This window comes from Anser cygnoides, chromosome 14, assembly GCF_040182565.1.
Source record: "Anser cygnoides isolate HZ-2024a breed goose chromosome 14, Taihu_goose_T2T_genome, whole genome shotgun sequence".
Taxonomy (NCBI): Eukaryota; Metazoa; Chordata; class Aves; order Anseriformes; family Anatidae; genus Anser; species Anser cygnoides.
In genome coordinates this window covers 13,760,875-13,782,348 of record NC_089886.1, presented here as the reverse complement: position 1 = coordinate 13,782,348, position 21,474 = coordinate 13,760,875, and the positions used below count along the sequence as shown (strand labels likewise).

General features: G+C 41.2%; 2 long non-coding RNA genes across 4 annotated transcripts in view; both read right to left on the bottom strand.

Moving 5' to 3' along the window:
- The window catches only part of LOC136786292 (uncharacterized), an 87,245-nt gene extending 72,153 nt beyond the window's left edge, over positions 1 to 15,092 (bottom strand). Inside the window, exons 1-2 of the long non-coding RNA XR_010824999.1 lie at positions 13,478 to 15,092; positions 10,494 to 10,545 (exon numbers count right to left, since the gene is read on the bottom strand). This is a non-coding gene — a long non-coding RNA (uncharacterized lncRNA). The remainder of the gene's footprint in view (positions 1 to 10,493; positions 10,546 to 13,477) is intronic.
- A 964-nt stretch (positions 15,093 to 16,056) lies between these two features.
- The window catches only part of LOC125179650 (uncharacterized), a 30,473-nt gene continuing 25,055 nt past the window's right edge, over positions 16,057 to 21,474 (bottom strand). For all 3 annotated transcript variants that reach the window (XR_010825000.1, XR_010825002.1, XR_010825001.1), the window contains one exon: positions 16,057 to 18,467. This is a non-coding gene — a long non-coding RNA (uncharacterized lncRNA). The remainder of the gene's footprint in view (positions 18,468 to 21,474) is intronic.

The window sequence follows — 21,474 nt, the reverse complement described above, 5'->3', positions numbered from 1 at the left end:
TGACATTTAACAGCCGTTCAGGGAACAACATAACATCCAACCACGTTGCACTGGCTGTGTATCACTTCACAGGGGGCAGCACAAGCAAAACAGCTCCAGCCAGCACGGTAAGCAGAAACAACAGCTAAGCTGCCTTCCAAGCAGGAGAGTTCAGCCTTGCTCAAGATGTTTGGAGCCAGCAGAACAAAACTTCATATAAATGCACCTTCTGAACCACCTTGTACGTGCAAGCTCGGTGGCTGATACTTTACCTCTTCATTTAATATGCATCTAGAAAAATAATCTTTCTCCTAGAAGTTCTCAGTATCTGGAGACACAAGGACTAGTGCATTTGTACCAAAACCTTGCCACAGAACCCAACGCAAGATACCCCACTTGAGCCAGCTAACCATTAAGCCTGCTACTTAGATAGATTTGGGTGACATTGAGGTGTATTCCAACAACTCAAATCAAAATGCCCCGTAAACTTTAACTCAGCCTGACAGCAAACCGTGCAACAAGAGCATTCCTTAGCTGTATTTCACATGCAAATAACGAAAGGAAAAAGATTGAGAGACCAGTTTTAAAGCTTCCCCACAGTCCAGTCCCTTCTGAGAGAAAGGCTTGCTGAAATCAGGTCTCAATCGATTTGCCCAAAGACAAACAATAAATCAGTATCATTTGATTGTTTCTAATGTAAGTTAATTATTTACAGTTTTCACATCAAATTAAACATTCTTTGGTTATCCAAATAAATGCATGTAGGCATTATTTTATGAACTTTCCCTTTCTAAAGGAAATGTAAATATATATATATACACAAAAACATCAAGGCTACAGACCCAAGCGCTCAAAACTCAGGAAATGCCAGAATTAAGTTTGCATGGGCAAAAGAAAATATTTTTCTCTTAATTTCATTCCCAGAAATGGTGAAACCATTTTTTGTTGAAGCTTTCCAAACAATTCATCTGAGGCAGACATTCAGCATGGAAAGTTTCAGCCCAAACAGTTAAAATTTGGCAAAGTTATATGCCACTGAAAACAGGGTCTTATAATGGGAAATGTGAGGCAAGCTTAATTATAGGCAGCACTACCAGCTTCACTTATAATATATTTAGGACTAAAATTTCATCCTGGCTTTGCTAGGTCTGTTTTTCTAGGAATGCTGTACAGAAGTATTTAAACCTTCTTATGTGTGTCTAAATTTCAGACTGTCTTCGTAGGTCTGGGGTCTTTGACAAACTTGGCCAGAAGTACAACACAGCTATTTACATCAGGCATCAGAAAGAGAAGTCATTACTCACAACAAAAATCTCAGTTGCGTGACACAAAGTAGAGGAAGCCACAAGTTTCCACAGGGTCTCAACATCCACAAAAGTTTCCACGAGTTTAAAAATGGACAGGTTTGTAGTTTGTGTATTTCAATCAACTCTACAGCTGGTCAGAAGGTGATGCATTTTTTTTCTGTGAGAAGTTAACTACAAAATAAAGTTGAATTAAATTTCAGCATATCAGCTGAAATGAGCAGATCTGCTTGATGATTGCTACTTAGAAATGAACTAAATTCAAGACAGACTGTTTGATATGCTGCTGTCTAGGGAGCTGGCTGGCATCATCATTACAGTGCTCTGCATTCTTGCTGTCCCCAGCTTCCTCCACATGCTTTTGCAGCATACACACTGAATTCGTCTCCTATCTTTGATGCAATTGATAAATTTCAACATTATTTTTCAACACTGGATTAATTGCATTCTTTCCAGAAAACTTTTCACTCCCAATGAATGTTCATATTTTATTTGGTGCTTCTTCGCTTTGCCCCTTTTGAGGTAAACCCCCCAAAACTACATTTTACATTCTACTCAGCCAAACATACAGTGACTTTATTCACTTCAATAATAAACAGAATATGGACAGAATGACATAAAGGAAACCTGTGAGGCGAGGCATCTGTGGCAGAAAAAATAAAGGTGACCTGTAAAGTACTTAGCAAACTTTCCTAAAGACTTCGTGTTTGTAACTTATAAATCATGAAGGTTTGTTCCGTGTTGGCTTTGCCAATTACGCTGCATTGCAGTGAACATCTTTAGGAACCCAAGGTGACACAATGGCTTCTTGATGGAGTGCATTTATACAGAATTTCCTACATCAATCTTGCAGTACAAATGGAGGTGATGTAATAAAGCTGGGAAACAACTATCAACTGTTAAAAAAAAAAACACTTAAGGTTGCTTTCAAGAGCTAAGCACCACAGGCAGGTTTTTTGTTCTGTTTTTAAACCAATGCAGAGGTTTTAAGCTGTGTATGCAACATCCTTATGAAAACAGCTGAGGAAGAACTTTATTTATGGCAGCCAATTTCACATTGTGCCTAAGTATAGCTGTGCCCACTGGAGAGAGCCACTGTGATTAGTAGCATGTAAACATTTCCTGCAGTTTGCAATGCAACCATAAAAACTTGTTTCTGACATGTACTTGACATTGACAGGCTCAGCTTCAGCAGCATATGCTTAGGAGAAAAAAAGGGCATGAGTTTTCATAGTGAAGCAAATCCTCCACTTTATATGATAAATTACAGAACACTTCTGTGTTTCTCCAGGTTATTTGCATCACTGTGGGCCAATATGACAGAAATGCAAGCAATTTCTCAAAGAAAAGCTGAGCTTTCAGTGCCACTCTGATATATTGTTATACTGATAAGAGCTACATCCAATTTATCTCTAAGCTCAGAGTATTTCATCTCATATGTACGTATGTTAAATATGTTGCTTTTACTACTTTTCTAGCTTGCATATTGATATACAAGGTCCATACATATGGATCTCCTCTCGGTTGACACACATATCCATTAGCATCTCTCCTGAAAATCTAGGCCATAAATCCAACTAATCTTGTTTTTATTAAAGAGCACCAGCACATTTGTTGCTCAAGGCACTGCCCTGAAAAATTTAAATGGTGATCATTTCTCTCCAGCTATAGACCCCGGGGAAAATTTTGAAAGGAATGAGACTCACCTCAGCTTTGACATGACGACATCTGGTGAAGCTGCAAACAAAGCAGAGAAGAATCTGCAGAAATGAGCTATGCACTCTTAACAGCATCATGGATTCCAACAGCTGCGGCACCAGCAACATAACAGCCACCCTGAAAATGCAAGATATGAAAGAATAATCTATGGGCATGCTGATGCACAAAGTGCTGTCTTGTTGGAGGATGAGGCACCACGTTCTCCTTCAAAAGCCTGCAGTCAGTTGTGCACTCAAACCATTCAGACACTATAGTAATAAAAACCAATTTCTCTTCTTGATGCTAGCTATATAATAGATAGCTGGCAAGTCTTCTCAATAGTACAAGACACTAATAAACCATCTGAAGACAAAGCATTTAACTAGATTTTACAGCTGGGTGACAGAACCCCACTTCACTTGTGAAACCATCCTATTTTAGAATACTCCCACTAACTGCCTTACAAATGAACTAGCGGTAGTTTCACGTTCGCTTCACATGAACCCAGCCTGATGAGAATGCCTCCACCCTCAAAACTACATTCATGAAGAAGTTTTTACAGTACTTATTCTAGCTCTCAGTTGTGTGAAAATACCCAGATTTCCTCAGACTTCTCTTGTATTAAACACATAGTGGGAGTACAAAGTCCTTATTCAAGTCAATAAAACAAATTTGCAGAGCAGAGATTTAACAAAAATAAGATTTTCTTACAGTCACATTTTCAAGTAAGGGGCAACATCACATGGCAGAAAAGGGTTTGTGGAACAGCAGAATGGCACACGGTAAGTTATACAGTAATCCTGAACTACTAAACAGGCGCTACCATGGTATCTACAGTAAACCAGGCTAAGGTCTGGAAGATCGAGTCATAGAAGAAACTGTCAAAGGTGTGTTTTTTCCATTAGAAACAAACCAGGATGCCTGCCAGCGTTGTGAGGCATTAGGGGTATTACAGCATTGGCCTCTCTAAGCAGAAGAACTCTTGCCTCCGTTGTCCATCCCTATTAGGGCAGAGCAGCCTTCGCCCTCCAGTCCCTGAACTGCAGAGGCTTGTGCTGCAGCATGGCTTCAGGGGAGCTCTGGAAATGGCAAGCAATTTGGGAACACTGACCTACAACTCGCATCTGCCAGCAATTACACACACTCGCTGAAACACAAAAGAATTCTGCTTATTTGTATTAAGCTGTAAATGCAACACAGCATTGGCTCTCAAATACAGAGATAAGCCTGTCGTTACCTAAGCTCAACACTGGACATGATCACAAAAGATAGATGTTCCAGCAATAATCTTATTTCCAAACTCTGACCTGGCTGCATACAAGTCAGTATTGTTTGCTGTTTCTTAAGATTTATTAGTTCAGTAAGAGAGATCCACTCTCAAAACCTAGTAATACACATTTTCATAACCATATTCTTATACTGATAACACCTGGGAATTCTTCCAAGCCTAACAAACATAGCCCCCAGAAAAAAGCAACCAACCACTAAAGCACAAAGGGAGAGTAGAGTGCTAATTAAGTAACAAAACAAATACTTCCTATAAGGTCCATCTGCCACCGCCATCAGCTTTAATGGGACGGTGTTTCAAGGAGGACTCTAAATACCTTGCAACTCTGAAAAAAGCTGAGGTAATTGCCAGGACCAGAAGACCACCAGGGCAAACAGAAGCCCAGCACAGCGGTGGTATTTTCACCAGTTGCAGTTGCATCTACTTTAGCAGCAGACCACAACAGTCATGTATCCTCTAACGCCCTTGGAAGAAACTTCCGTCTTACCTTCCAAATGACCCTATCGCTAAAACTGGTCTGTCAGCAAAACTGAGCCAAGAGGGAGCAAAGCTCTTGAAGGCTAGCAGGTACCAGAGAACTGATCAATGTAACGGGCAACTTTATGTTGGTAAACGGGCAAATAGATGAAACCAGCATGACAGAAAGAAAAAAGGTTAGCATGTACATATTCATTTATATTGTAATCTATAGAAATGCATACTATGAGTACTGCACATTATTAACATATATTATTACTCATTAAGAATACAGCAAACAGCTATCTAGTATATATCCCATGTGCCTTGTGGCCTTCATCATCAGGTCCTGCTCCCCTTCCAAATTACCTTCCTCAATGTCTAGCTCCTGGAGCCTGGTGTGACCTCACGGAAGCTGTTATTCAAGGCATTAACAGTCACACTGACTGAACTACAGTGCACATTTAGCCCTTGCTCTCCAAGGGTATTGTCTAAAGCTCAGGAAGTCAACAGAGAGACTTCCACTGAGCCTGTATCATTCCCGAGGCTGTCAAGGACTTGGCAATCCTACTGTGAGAATGCAACAGCCTCACATCAGCCAGTGCAGCAGTGCTGCCCCGAAATAGAGCCGGTATGCCACAGACACAGGGCTGGTGGTTACAGAAACAGCATTTGAATGGTTTTGAGAAACATGGATAACGCCACACTTAGGGAGACCGTAGATTCCTTTGGCAAATATTTTTCAGATGTCCTCCCATACTGCAAGGCATTTGATTATAGGCTTGTTTTCTTAGGGAAACAAGGCTTACACAACCACAAAGGCTGTGTGCCCTACCCAGCAGCCTTTGTCATTCATTACTACATCTCCATCAAATTCATCTGAAACTGGCAGTCCTGCAAAAGTCATGAGAACACATGGTGGGATAGACAAGAAAGATTACTTTCATGACTGAGAAGGATAAACTCAACGCTGCAGCCTTTTCTACACACTGCTCGTAGGTCACTCATATACCAAAGATCCCAACTATGGAAACAAATCCTCAAGAACACAGATTCGCTAGCCCTGCTCCACGTGGAACAAACTGAGTTGCAAACAAGGACAGCAGTGGCAGGCTCATCTTTTGCACTCTGCTTCCCTTTAGCGAAAGGCAACTGCACAGCTGCAGCCACAGAGCATGGCCAGCTGTTTGTGGCAGCCAACTAGTGCACGCAGTAGGACAGGATACTGAAAGCAACTGCAGAAGTTGCAGAAGTCAGCACTAAAGAAGTGCAATCTTCAATGTTAGATGATGTATTTGCACGCAGACAAGCTACCATGAATGATCCTATAATTGACTCCTAACTGGAAGAGAGTTTTCCCCAGTAAAGGTCACCAGCAAAAACACATTTGTCATATGCCCCCCTTCAGTTCCCCGGGAAGCATCCCACACTGGTAACAGAGCGAGGACGGATGGAGAACGCCTCACTGCTTCCCTCTCTGTGCAGCAGGGAAGGAACCATAAACATGATCCATGCAATGCGTGGAGCTGGTATGTGACAATGCGGTGAATTAGAAGCACATGTGCTAAGGGAGAAGTGTAATGTAATTGGCATGCTCGAGGCGTGATTAAAGCAAGACATTGACTGGGAGATTAAATTACAAGGGTGTATAATTCAGACAAGGGATGAAGGCAACAAAGCAGGCATAGCTGGCAACATGGGGAAGAGAAACATTACATCAGAAAAGATTAAAGAAAATTGCAGGTGTTATTGACACCCTAGAACCCACTTGGATTAAATAAAATGGGGGAAAAAAATGAAGAGGTGGTATTTGACAGTGGCTGAAACACCTGAAGTCCAGACAGGGCATTGTTTTATATGTAAAGTACGTCAGCAAAGCAAAGAAGCAGAAGAAAAGGGGAAAAAAAAAAAAAGCAAGGCCTTAAACCTGCTTATTCCTTAAGCAGAAGTCTGGAGAGCATTCTGGGCATCCTTCTCGAACAGGAAGTGAAACACAGCCAGCAAGAAAGGCATTTGTGAACATGCAAACATCAGGAAGCAGGGTGAACACGTAGGATTGCTCTATGGCCAATCCTGCATTAACATCAGTGCAAGGAAACAGCACCTGCTATAAAGTCAAAACAGGAAAGCACTTCTCTGAGAGAAACAGAAACAAGAAGGTAAGGTATATCCCTTCTGTAACCAGAATGCTACCTGAACATCTACTCCCATGCTTCCCACCCGATCTTTCTGCACTTTGCTTCTGAACCACTTCTGAGTTCGTAAATAGCCCCTTCTTCACTTCACCGGACACTGGTTTGCATATTACTCTTTGAGTGAACATGGATTTCATGTACACCCTTCCTCCTCTTTTGGCAGCTTGTGTTTCAATTACATGTTCTTCAGAGTTGGCAAAACAGGATTCTTATTCTTTGTGTACCACATTTATCGAAACTGAAAAACTACGATTTCTTTAGAGGATAAAAAAAGGTAAAATGAAAACACTCTGGGATGAAACCATCAGATTCAAGACCTGAAGAAGTCAAAAAAAATAATAAAATATCAAGTCAGAAAGTTTCAAAATCATATTCCAAAATCTCTATTCTTGTCGTCTCCCTAGGAGATGAAAATGTGGTAAGAGAAGCAAGTTCTTCAATTACTGACTTCCGACTGAACATACTTAGATACGTAGCAAAGTAAGTAGCATCAGTTGTCAAAAGAGCGTCAAGGGACTGAGCCCAAGATCTTGAAGGGGCATCCTGAAGACAGCAATTCCACTAGCACTCAGAATGCTCCCCCAAAACAGTTATTTAAAAGCTAATAGATTCTTGCTGCATTAGGGAAGTTACCTAGCTGATCATGAACTCACGTCAGGTGTTGCCTGTGATGAACATGACTTGAGACCATACAGGCACAGCATAACTTCAAGACTGATCTTAAGGACCAGCAGAATCGCTCAACAAAGATGAGAAAACCCCTACAGTAAGTGAGAAGCGTTAGATATTGTACACAGAATATCTACGCCAATACAGAGGATAACCCACTCACACACACAATTAGCCACTAAATATTTACTACCTATCAACTTTTCATAAATTTTAAGATTACTAAGTTAGCTACATGTAAACTGTACTGCCAGAAAGCTAAGTTTTAAAACTTTTTAAAAGGTATTGAGACACCATAAAAAATATAAAAATAAAAATAAATAAACCTTGGTTTCCAAGAAGAAAATAGAAAGCTATTTTACAAAGCAAAGTAACTCACATGTAAAAATCAACTGTTTCACTTACCCTTCTTCAAAACTTAATGGTCTACTCAACTCTGTGTTTACATATATTAGTTGTTTTATAACCAATACTAGATGTAGAATTCACCAAATCTACCAGTCATGTTCTATGAACCTGAACTGACAAAAAGCAATGAAATCCCCAAACTGACCCGTGCTTTAACAAAAGCTATTAGTAGAAAAAGAAAAACAAGGAAAAAAAAAAAAGAGAATTATTCAACACATTACATGGTCCAAAAAGCTACTCTGATATAATGAGTACTGCTCTTACCTAGCATACCAGCTTGCTGCAGGAGGCTAACGACAAGCAAAAGACATGAATAAGCATTTCTTCACCTTAGCTTTTTAACCCAGTCACTGGGCAAGTGTAACAGCCCTTGGTTAAAGAAAGCGTATAAAATTTTACCTGGAGCAAGGACTAAAGCTGAGCTCTGCATCTCAAGGTTTCTCCAAATCTTAACCCCACACGTAGCTCACTCACAACCTTGTTCCTGATCCACCTGCAGTGTGATTTGAACTACGCACAGTCCTCTCAGACTGCAATCTCAGGCCAAAGAGGAAAAGCAAACCAGCCACATGGGAACATTAAAGATTATAGACACTGACTGTATAATCTCATGAAGACAGAAACACTTCTTGGCACCTCGCCAGCCACCCTCACGGCAAATAATGGTGCTACAGCCAAAAAATTCAAACAGAATTCACTATGTAAGTATTTAACCAAACCAGAATCTACATTAACTTTAGACAGATGTTATGACCCATGAACTGAGTCATGACACTATTTGCATGCAATACTAGTTCGCAATCAATAGGCACCAGTAGATCACATGGACTTACAACCTTCAGTACGTATGGAGAACTCTCATTTCTGATGTTATACAAGGTTAAAGCAGATGTAATCAAAAAGAATTTCCAGTCTGAGACCTAGTCTAGGAAATAAAAATCTCTTAGGTCTACACAGAACACACGATTTTTTTTATTTTTTTTTGCTGAGAGGGACAAAAGACTTCTATGCTTACCAAGACCTGAGCTGCAAGTTTTGTGCTACAGTCAGACAGAAAAAAGGAACATGTTCCTAAATGTGTACAATCGCATCACATCCCTTTTACTGTATGTAATCTCTCTCTCTCAGTTACCTGCCTTCAATTATTTGTTCTCTAAAAGTAGACCATCTTAAGTATTTTCAATGAAAAGCCCAAGACATCAGAATCTCTGAACTTTCAGACGCACTTGAAAACAAAAAAGCACTTTGGTTACATTGAAGTTTATTTATTTAGATCCTCCATTTATCCTCCAGCAAGAGCTATATTCATACATAAAGCTTTTAACTTCATTTCCTCATTTAATGCCCAACAAAAACTGTTTATTGCCCCATATAGTTTTCTGCTATGAACATTATATCTTTACTGCTACCATGAACTACAGACAATCTCTGTGGTTCTTGCTGCCAGAAAACACTATTTTGACATAGCCTTAGACCAGCCATACATAACAGCACCACAAATCAATGATTCTTCTACACTACTGTATGTCAAGCTCTTACTGTTTACTAATGTCCTGTTCTAACACTTTATCGTAAGATCACTTCACTGTTAAATTACTTCCCCAAGCACTTTGTGTCTTCAGACAGAAATACCACTGTTGAAATCTGTTCTGCCATGAATATTGGTTTCCTTGATCAGACTGGCGAGACAGATCTCTTTACCATTATGCTTCAGTGGCACCAGCTCCCAGTCTAACAGTTCTTCACCACCCTAAGCCATTGTTTCAAAAGCACAGGGAGATGAATAAACTTGCTTTCAGAAATTCAGATCTAGGCAAGAATCCCTCAAGAATAAATACAGTGGTGACACTGCAAGGGCTGTAAGAGGGAAACATGAGCAAGTAAGACTAACCTAGCTCTTTGTTAACACTTGACTTCTGCATATTATCAAATAAAAATTAGAGCCCACTACCACCTGAACATTTTTCTCCAAAATAAAAAAAGATAAACAGAACTGGGGAGGACGATGTGTTTGGTCAACTTTCTATCTGGGAACTTCAAATCCTGGCAACAGCCAAGGAAACAGTTCTCTCATCACTCCCCTCAGCACCCTACCTCACAAAGAGGCAAATCAGAGAGCGACTTCTGGGACCTTGAAATGACAGTCCCTTCACAAGACTGGTCTTTGGAAGCATCTGTGTTTCCCATAAATAAGACCCCAGGGGCTAACTTTTCAACCAAGGATCTGAAAAAAAATGTCACATCAGAAGCCACAGAAAATACTCCTATAGCACAGGACTTGAGCAATCGTCATCAGATCATCATCAGCATGCCAGCTTTTTAGAGCATTCTATTCCCTGTTTGACAGTTGATAACATAAACATCAAAAACTTGCCACCCCACAATGTTCCCAGTGTTATTAGAGCACGTGTAAGGTGATGCATGTGACACGTGTACGGCATGCACATAGCAGTCATGCACAAAGCCATTCTCTGCTGCTTATAAATGACAACTTACCATTCCAGTGCTCAAATGTGTCACTCAGTAACTTCAGCAATTCTCCTGCAACCTATGTTGTCAAAAAAAAAAAAAAAAGAAAAAAACACATGCAGGGTTAGGAAGAATCAAAAGTTGCTTGTCATAAGTAAAAACAGAAATTACTACCCATATCCCCCAAAGCCTAGCAAGGTTCTCTATAAATCTCCCATAGGAAATAACTAAGTAAAGCTTAACCCTGCAGAAATGAGCACAACGCTTTGATACCACAAAGCCCATGGCACCGCTTACAAGCCACTTCCTCCATGCAGCTGTGCTGCCTTGGGCAAGTTCCTCTCACCCTGAGGCCGACACGGGGACAGGCTGAACGTGAGGATGGTTAAATGAACAGCGTTCAGGTGCAAGGCCAAGTTCTGTAACACGCTGTGCATACATATCAAGCTTGATGTTTAAGTCTTAAAATATCCTATCTTTCACGAACAACTCCAAGCCAATACAAAAATTGAATTAAGTTTTTTGTTCTGTGTGTGCTTGTTCATTTTTAAAACATCACAGAATCACAGAATCATTAAAGTTGGAAAAGACCTCCAAGATCATCTGGTCTAACCATCCGCCTACCACCATTATCACCCACTAAACCATGTCCTTAAGTACCACGTCCAACCTTTCTGTCCAGGTTACTCAATCCTCCACTCAGAGCATCCTTCAAATGGCTTCAGTCTCTGAAGCAGCACAGCAGACGCTGTCAGGCTAACAAGTCCATTACTGAGCGTGGCAATGAACCTCATCATCTCAGCACAGCTCTCAGCCTGCAGTCTCTGGATAGTTTCAGGATGCACAGTGGGAAACCTGCTTGCCTTCTCTGTCACTCTGGGACTGTGGTAAGTGAGCATGTCCACTCTTGGGAACAGCAAGCAAAATCTGAAAAAGTCACTGAGGACTTAGGTACTGTTCACAGTATAAATGATGAATCTTATATTGATATTGCTTACTCTAATCAGCTATTCTTAAAGATTGCTTCGCATGCATAAAAGTCTGTCACACTGCTGCTCCAAAAAGCACCTGAGCTCTTAACATATGCATTTTTACAGATCCCAGAAGAAAGCCTTGCAAGTTCTTCTACTTTGTGCATGCCAACCTTAAAAGACTGAATCTCTAACAAAGACAAAGGGGAGGAAAAAAAAAAAACTATTGCCACAAAATAAGCCATAAAAAAATCAATGCTTAATGCTGAAAAACACCTAAATAGCCTAATTAACCAACTTTAAAAATCCTTAACGATTCACACAACTCCAGACAAACCCTGGCTGCAACCAACCTAGTGTGCTGCTTCTTCCCTCCTGTAGTGAACACTTTATTACACCCAAACAGCAATATCCTCAGTTGGCAATTAACATATACACTCTGAAATTATACTTGCTTGCACTGCTGACATGACCTAATTAGCACAGAAGCCACAGGCTAACATACTGTTGTCAACTGAGTTTGAACAGTTTAAGAAATTTATAGCTTCAGGCTTTCTGTAACCACACTTTCAGGGGTGGTCATGCTGACCAATTATTATTCCACTGAAAAAGTATCAGTCTTCAAAAGTAAACGCAAAGCCTGTATTAATAATCCATGTCAGCTGGGACAGGGCTTAACCCTGTATTTCCTCCCATCTCCTAAAAAAACCGCTCACATATTTTGGGATAACTGTTGACAGCCCCTCCCCATCATTGCTTATCAGCAAAACAACGATCCATTGTTAAGGTTTTTGGATGCTGAGAACATTCTCTGCTGTACTCCTGCACTACTTCAAGAAGCAAGTGCAGGACACCCACAGCTACCCCAGCCTCCTGGCCATATGCTGAAGGTGTTTGGGGTGTTTCTTTTTGTTTTAAGACTAACCAAACAAGTAAGGGAACAATACACTTCAGATGGAGTTGATTATGACAGGCCTACCATTTCAGACTGAACGTCTACCTAGACTCGTATCCTGACAAAGACAGCAACCAGCAACAGTTGCTCAAACAATGAAAATAACAAAGAGGAAAGGGAAAGCTTCTTCTAATGCACCCTCACATCTTCTGTTAATCCCTAGAGCTAAGGAATTCAAAGAAAAAAAACTACCTAGGGCTGTTGGGAGTTCTCGCAGTGAATGCTTTCTAATATGTTCCTGTTGCCTGGAAAAGTCAGTTAAATGGGGTATCTTCTTTACCAGAGTAGAGAAATACAAGGAAACCAAGAGTTTTCCTACAACTGCAGCAGAATAACTTTTCAGAACCGGGGTGAGATAGCATCTGAAATAAAACCCCCTTTCACCAGCTCAAGCCTGGGACAACAGGCCACACAAGGCACTGAATTTGGACAGCCACACAGGAAGCTGTATGGAGTCAAAGACTTCCATTTTCTTTTATCAATTGATCCATATAGGACATAAAGCTAAAATAAAAGTTTATATGCTAAGATCAGGCTCACCAGAGCCCACAGTCCACTTTTGGGACAGTCCCATGGACTCTACAATGCAGAAGAGGAAGAATTCATCTTTGCACTGCCTTCCTCACCGCTTAGATTTATAGCCTATTAATATTGACTAGCAGGCATCTGAATTTTCCTTCCAAAGGCCAATAGATCAGACTGTCCTGGCCACATTCATTTTCTTTACCAGTGTTAGAAATTTTTGTCACACCTGAGTGGGACCACACACACACCCTCAGCTCACTGGCAGGGGACGCACAGCAGGACCGGCCGTGCTGCCACTCCAAGGGACCTCAGGAACAGGCAGATGTGACTCTGACCTAGTTCAACAAAGGGAAACATCAAGCAGGCAACACGGCCACAACCTGAAATATGAAGACTTACACTTGAGGGAGACGTTTTTTCCCCATGAGCTGGATCTCACACACGCCTGACCCAGCTGCCCTGCAGCACCCTGGCCTCAAGATAGAGAAAACTTTGGGGACAACCCGAGCCACCTGCTCGGGCTGGCGCTGCCCGTGCCACCTCCAGAGGTCCCATCTCACCTCAACAGCTCCGTGACTGCCCATCCTGTGAAGGCCCATCCTGTGAAGGAGGGAGCTGTGGGAGCTGCAGGATTAACCTTGCAGCCCACAAGAACGTTGCCCCATGCAACTGTGCCCCTCTCTGAGGTGCAACTCCACAGCACATTCCCTCTGTGCTGCAGAAATGCCTTATCACTCACACTGAAATATCCGTGTGAAGCTGGCAGGATTAAGCAGGTCAGCCATTTAATGCACCTGCCTCGCCACGCCCGGCGGCCCTTCCCCTCCCACCTGCTGCCACACAATGGTTTGCCCCAGGCACTGGAAGCTCGCTCATTGCTGAGGTACTGTGAGGGGAGCTCAGTAGCACAGGTTGCCTGGGCAGCTCTCACCTGGCTAACTTTCAGCCCAAACTGATAATTAAGCAAACCTGGCTGGGAGCAAACAATTAAGTGACTGCAGAGAAAGGTTCCCCTCAGGAGAGAGCTAGCTTCCCTCAAAACCAGGTGTCTCCCAAAGGCAAAGGGAGGTAAAGTAACAAAAATAATACAATGCCCCTCCCACAAGCCATGCAGTTGCACATCAGAGTGACAAAAATGGCCTGAAATCCTCCCTGTTGGGGCTGCTAACTTCCCAGCCAGTGGAACCTGATGTGTGAAGCAATTGTGCTACACCTGCTTTGCTGACAGGAGGGTCTCTGCTGCAGCACAGCACCCAAAGCCAGTCCAGTGCAGCCTCCTGGTGATGGCTTCTACCATCAGGCATTTTAAAAATAGCTGTTATCCCGCCTGTTGACATTTAAACTTCTCTGCTAGTTTCCTCCCTAGTTTGACAGACAACCTCACCAGCACGCCCAGACTCACCGAAACTCTCACTAGAACAAAATAAAGGTTGTGGTTTGGCACAAGATGCTCTCTGATGATACACGACTCTTAGCTGTCCCCAAAACTCATGGTTGCATAACTGATCTTCCCTCTTTTGCCTACGCACCTCTGTTTTCCTCAAGCCACTGTCCCTCTACAGCTGCAGATTTTGTTTTCTCTCTCACTCCCCCTCACGGCTTTGCAGCTGACAGGAACATTCTTCCTCTGTTGTTCAGAGCAGGGCAAAGATATTTTGTGACCCATAAGACTGGTTTCTTCCTTTTGCCCCCTTCTTCTATCTCCCAGTTCCTCATGGGATGGGGACTGAGCATTGCCTGCTCTCCCCAGCACCCATATTTTGCTGGAAGAAATGCAGGAAAGGTATCCAACCCAAACAGGCTTTTCCCCCAGGCAGGCAAGAACAGAGCATGACGACTAATGTGTTTCATCTTAACGCAAATCCAGCTCCAGCAGATTTATGATGAAACTGTAAAAGTTGGCAATGCTGGAAGGAATTACTATCTTAGAAGATCTTGCAGTCAGAGGAATTTTGGACTTGGGGAGATAAGGACTAAGAACCTCATGGGAAGGCTCATCCCAGTCACACTTTTGCTTTTGCTGCTGTGAACCAAGAGTAGTTTTCAGTGCAGTACCTGAAACATGAAGTACATCTGGTTTACCATCATGTAACATGAGACCGAACTTTGAATTTTTATGAACATGGAGAAACAGCTGCAGAAGTTAAAATTCACATTAATCCCCTCAGAAAAGTATTTGGCCCAAAAAGAAGTATATAAACTCACAAGCTTTGTGCATCGTTTCTCATATATGCTATCCGGGTCTGTTGCTTCTCAAGACACACAGTGCAATAGCCCATTCAGCCAGGTATGTAACATTAGATTTAACAAAAGGATACAATTTGCAAGTTACTTCAGACATTTACATCAATCACACCTGAAATAGCAGGTGGCCCTTCAAGGCACCTGCAGTTTATTTGTCATCAAGATAGCCTAGGAGGTCCAAAATGACAAATCAGGGTAGCATCGAATCACATTGGAAAGAAAAATAGACCTTATCTGTGAAAGAGTTCTGTATTTTCAGTTGTAACTTTCATGGTCGTACTTTTCAGGCTGTCAGCGAGCCCTGAAAACAGGCTGCTGGCTGTCAGAGGCCCAAAGACAGCCTTCAGAGCAAGAGCTAATAGGATAACCTTCGCTGAAGCGATGGATGGGCTGAGGGGACGATGCAAACTGATAAAAGTACCCTCCTTAGTGTTAGGACACCAAACACTGCCAGAAAAGCAGTTGCTGCTTGGCTCAACGAAAAAGTATTTTGTAAATGGGAGACTGGGCCCAGAAGTACAGAAACATGTCTGATTTCATTTTGAAAGGAGAGGGTGCAGAGAATTTGATTTGTAGCCTGCATCGGGCTTTAAGTTACTACATGATAAAGGCTGTTATTATATTTTCATGGTCCAGTGGCAGCAAGCTTTAATTACACTGTGCAACACTTCATTATTTAAATAAGACCATGGGGTTCAGCAGGTCTGTTTGTGTGAAGTACTATTCAGATAGAGAGCTGCAGTTTGGCTTCAGTGCTAATTGCTTCTCCTATTTCTTCATATAACATGAGAGCTCCTAAATGGTTTTCCAAAGAAGCTAGAGAGAACATTGTGTGCCTGTTCCTTTTTCATCTATGAGAAAGATGAAAGATTTCATCACTGCCCTTTATGATCATTATCAGAGTCTGTACTTTAGCCCTGACACTAGCAGAGTCACATTTACTGTTTAATGTATTTTGGGCTACTTTCAGCTTTGTCTGAGTTGATAATTTGCATAGTTGCTTTGTTCTGGCCTCTCCTTCCCAGATACATACTGTGAGATCTGGTCATTGAGTCTTTTACTGAATACTTGGTTCAAAGAATTGGATGTTTTAGTGTTGGAAAAAAATCAAAATAGCAGCTCCAGAGGGCAAATTTACTAGGTCAGAGCTTTGAGAAGTGTTAGGTAGACCTCATGACACAAATATAATTCTAGGCAATTGTGAACAAACTTAATCTGGGCAATTGAGTTTGACATGAATGTGAGTGAACATGACTAAAAATCACTTAGAGGCCTTAGAACAAGAAGATGAGTCAAATCTACCTCTTGAAATATTTTTTTTTCATATCTTTTATTGGCAATACTATAAACATCTAGTTAATGGAGTACCAGATGCAAAATGTCCAGATCACAGCTACAATTTGGTGAAACACACAGAAGTTTAAATTGTTACCCAAACAACCTGTGACTCTGATATGTTTGCCAACATATTCAGGCCCACAGGCATTTCTGTAAAGCACGCAGTACTGTCACTTTTGGAGCTGGTTACCAATGCAAGGCTGGCTGTGCTACGTGATTCTTCAGGGTGTGAAATGAGACCCATGAGACTAGCACAGCAAGTTTCAGCAAGACTGAATCAAGATCAATGTAAAGGGACATTTTTCAAGGCACACAAAAGGAGTTGGGTACCACACTCCTATTCAAAGGCCAAGAGTATTTAAGTAATGAACTCCTCCTTTGCACTTTGGAGGAGTAGAAAAGAACACTAAACTCCCCTAGCAATGCATTACCTGAAAATAATAAAGCTATTTTAAATGAATACCAGTGTGCTTTCAAAGTCATTGATAAGAGCTCTCCATCCTCGACATTCATTTGAAAATATTCACAGCCGCATACAAAAGCCTTTTAAGTCTCATCTTTATATTCAGAGAGAAAAAGCGCACACCGCTAGCTCTACTCAAAGGGCATTCCTGATGGACGGTTATCCAAACATGTTCCAGCTCTTTGTGAAGTTGTCTCCTGCAAAACTTGCTAAAATGTTTCTGCAGTCATGAGACCAGGCTGCAGGAAGCTAATCCTTGTCATCACCTTTGTGACTCACCTTGCGGTTTCAATTGGACGAGTTACTCCTCACATCTCCTCTTCAGAAAAATAAACCGCTGTGTTGAGTTGTTAGCGCAGAATGGCTGCCACGTTCCAGTCTGGGCAGATGTATTACAGTGGTGAGTCATCAAATTGAATGTACAGGCATGATGGCTAACATTTGCAAAGAAGCCTACGCCTTATTTAGTTTGCTGGAGTTAAATATCTAAACCATTAACATTCTGCTAAAAGCCCTCAGCAATGTACCTACTACCTGTGATGAGCTTTAGGAAATACCTGTGACTATGGAATGTGCTGCAGAAAATTCAGTATTACAAACCAGCAGTTACTGAGCAATAATGCTAACTGCCACACAATTTGCAATGCAAATGTGTTTAGGAACAGGGGAAGAATCATTGTAGATATAAAATTTTGGATTGATCTCATATCAAACAATGACAATGTTCAGACTAAATGTGAAGAAATAGAAGTTTTATTCTTCTCATGTTACTGTCCTTAAAAACTGCTTTCTTGAGTACTCTGATCCATAACACCATCTGGAACAGAACTGACAACTTCTGTTGGTAGTGGCTTTGTTTGTTTGCTTGTTTTCTTACAAACCAAAAACTCCAGGGAAAAAAGTTATTACTTTGAACCATATCCACACAAGCTGTCTCACTGATTTCCAGGCAGATATTTATACAAATATGTATGTAACCAAAGTATGCAACCTAAGCAGTGGTAGAGCTGAGATGCAAATTGTCTTCCAATTGCAGACCAAATTATCCAAATGAAAACCAAATTATCTCCTATTGTATTTTTCATATTTTGTCTTCCCTCTTCAGCATTCTTATCAATTATTTTTCAGTCATGGTCCCTAAATAACCTAATGAGCAAGAAGATGAACATATTACATCAAAAGATATTGATGTAATGACCAAATGAGATAAGCATATGAAAAAAAAGAGAGCAGGTGGCAAAATAAAAAAATGAACTCTCTCAGTGTAAAATAAATGATTTTGGCATAAGAATTGAAAATCACGTCAGAAACAAAGAGAAATCCTTATAATAAAGGTTAATTTTCAGTTAAATTACTTGTTGAACAGCCTCAGTTAGATGGCTTCATATTGCTGTATCTGTTTAGATTTCTGAAAATGTAATTCATCTTGTCCAGCCCCTCCTGTATCCCTTTTAGAACATATTTCTCCAGTGATTTCAGATCTGCAAAGCTATTTCAAATATTTCCTGCAAATAAATAAATAAATAAATAATAAATAAATATCTCCTGTAAGTAAACAGTTAACCTATTGCACCCAAAGTCACCCAAAGATCCCAAACCCACAGAGACTACTATTTAATTGGTGAGAAGGGGGTGGTTGTTGTTACAGCCACATTTGAGATTATAACACACTTTGACTTTTAAACTTAATAAGATTTCAGTTTATCTAATCCCAAAAGACTCTCTGTGGAAGATGCCAAGTCTTTTCTTTTTTTTTTTTTATTTTTGGCAGGGAAACTAAGAATTTAATTATATTTCATCAGAGTAAGATCTATCCTTATACTCTGAAGTTGCATGATTTCATTAAGTCACAGATTTCCTAAATCCATGTAACCCACAAACAGCTCCATCAGCTCTCTAGTTACAAATTATCTTCACTGACACCAAAATCTATCCTGAACTGGATGAAGACTGTTTCCTGGAACTGTTTTGCTATTTTCTGTGCCATCTTTTCAAGTAGCAATGATATCCACGCTTCAGCTCTCCCAGACCCCTGAGTGAAACAAAATGTTTGAATTACTGTCTCTAACCCCTGCTCAGTATTTTACTAGCAGAACAGCCAACTGCTTTGGTGACTTTGGAAAAGACAGTACCATAGGATCCCTGCAGCTGTGCTGCCTCACCAGCAGAACAGAAGTAGAAAAAAGGCACAGTCAGCTTCATCGCTAATCTCAACACACACACATCTGGACGTGCACCTTGGGGTACACGTTTTGTGAGAAAGATCACAAAATAATAAAAGTATTAAAGTTGAAAAAAAAAACCCTCGAAGATCATCTGGTTCAACTATCCCCCTACCACCAATATCACCCACTAAACCGTGTCCCTAACATGAAGTGACATCATATCTACTACTGCATATATCAAGATGGACAGGAAGATTTATGAAAGAACAAATGACAGATCATTTGGCTACGAAGGTTTCCATTACCCTGCAAGGCCCTCATAGCTGCGATCAGAAAAGCAGTCTTCAAGATCCTTCACATAATGGATGGACATAAAATAGACATAAAGAAGATAAAAATAATTGGTCTATTTTGTCATCACGGTGCCAAAAGCTTTTTACTTGTTCGTTGTTATATGAATAATTAACTGGTTTAATTTACTTTTCATTCTAGGTAAGGAAATGTAATTGAAAGATGGTGAGATAGAGGACTGAAAGCCACCAAGTGCCTTCTGGTGAAAGCGAACTTTGGCAGAAGGACACACTAAGGAAACTATTCACAGGAAGAAGCTGAACCCATCCTGTAATGCTTTGCCAGTGGTGTCAGTTCCTTCAACTCCACAAAGCAAAGCTACCCACTGTAGTGGAAGACGGCAGAGAGCATCTGCAGCAGCAACTGGCAGGAAGCATGGTAGCCTTATGAGCAGATAAGCAGCTGATTACACCACTAACCTCCTCCCAGACCTTCTCTGTATCCATGTCAGGGACTACTAACAAGGTACAATCCCATGCTGCTTATTGAATACTGAAGAGTTTTGATTTCCTGTGTTACAGTTATACCTGCCCAAACATAGGTTTGCAGATTTAAAAATTTAAAACAGGGTTTGGGGGCAGCAAATTAACACCAAGATGGGATAAGAAGCAAATTCAGAACAACCAAAAAGCCAAGCTAGACGCTAATTTAAATGGACAAGATTCTGGGCTAAGTTTATATGACTTGTTTCTGTTTCCAGTTGACCATATCTCTCTTAGGCAGTCTTTCCAGATTTGCATCTGGAAGGGGAGTCTTGAAGAAAATACGAACAAAAGTAGAAAAAATGTAAAAAAATTACTAATACCAAAATCTGGATGAAATTCTCAAACAGTTGACTGAGGTAGAAAGGAGAACAAAGGAATAAGGATGTTGTAAGGGAACACCAAGAAAAAGGTGGGTTGTGAGGGCATGAAGGAGGTTTATGAGGAAACGGGATGGACTGGCTGTATTTGAGTGGGACTGGGAAGGAGCAGGCACAATGGGCTATATTCTCAGCCTGTTCACATTGGCACTGCTGCTGTGACTCAACAAAGCAGTACAATTTACATCAGCTGACAATCCGTCCTGATAGATACAAATTTTGGGACAGAGCATATTCACCTCAAGGTCATAAACCTTCCCCACCCTGAGAAAAAAAGCCGCGTAATCTGGTTCCCGATCTTACTGTAGCCAAGAGGAGAAGGTGCCAAACACCTGAATATCCCATATGTGAAGCTCTTTATTTGGCGGGGGGGGGGGGGGGGGGGGGGGGGATAACAACAAAAACAATTTTACTGCCAAATAAAAGTGTCCCCGATGCTTTCCTATAGAGAAACAATGACATCCAGTGGTGAGTTACATTAATCACAGGGGGCTTTGTATTAGCCCGATCTCAGGAAAGCACATCTCATACCTGTTACAGGAAAAGCATCCGTTGCTGTACCCCTCTTACCCATGAGCAGTGCTATTCCAGACATTGGAGACTTTTTAAAACTTTTATTAGTGCTTTCTTTTCAGATAAGTAAAGCACCTCTGCATTTTTCTGTCTGTTGCAGTTCTGAAGCCCTGCTCTAGGTCCTCAAAGTATAATGTGTGTAAACTGTTTTAACAGTTCGTAAGAGAAACCTCTCCAGGCATTGGCAATATTATTTTCATGACCAACTGAAGGCTCGCAGCAACTAAGGCAAAACAGATGTTTGCAGTGGCAGCAGAGCAGACTACTGCCTGGCACCGTCCTTCCCGTGCCCGTGGTGAGTACCCACGTCCTGCCTCACCTAGATTACAGGCTGCCAAGCAGCTCCAGCCTGGGAAGACAGAGGGGAAAAAGTACTCAAGGATACAACTTCTCTGTCCTGGTTTTGGCTGGGCAAAAATTTAAGTGCATCATGAGCTTTCTGAAGAGAACAAGAAGAGGCACTTAGGTAAAGTAAAAGAAGACAAACTTAGCAGCAAGATATTTTACCCAGAAATGTTCTTGGAATAAACTGTCACACTGCTGCTGGTCTGAAAGGTCTGG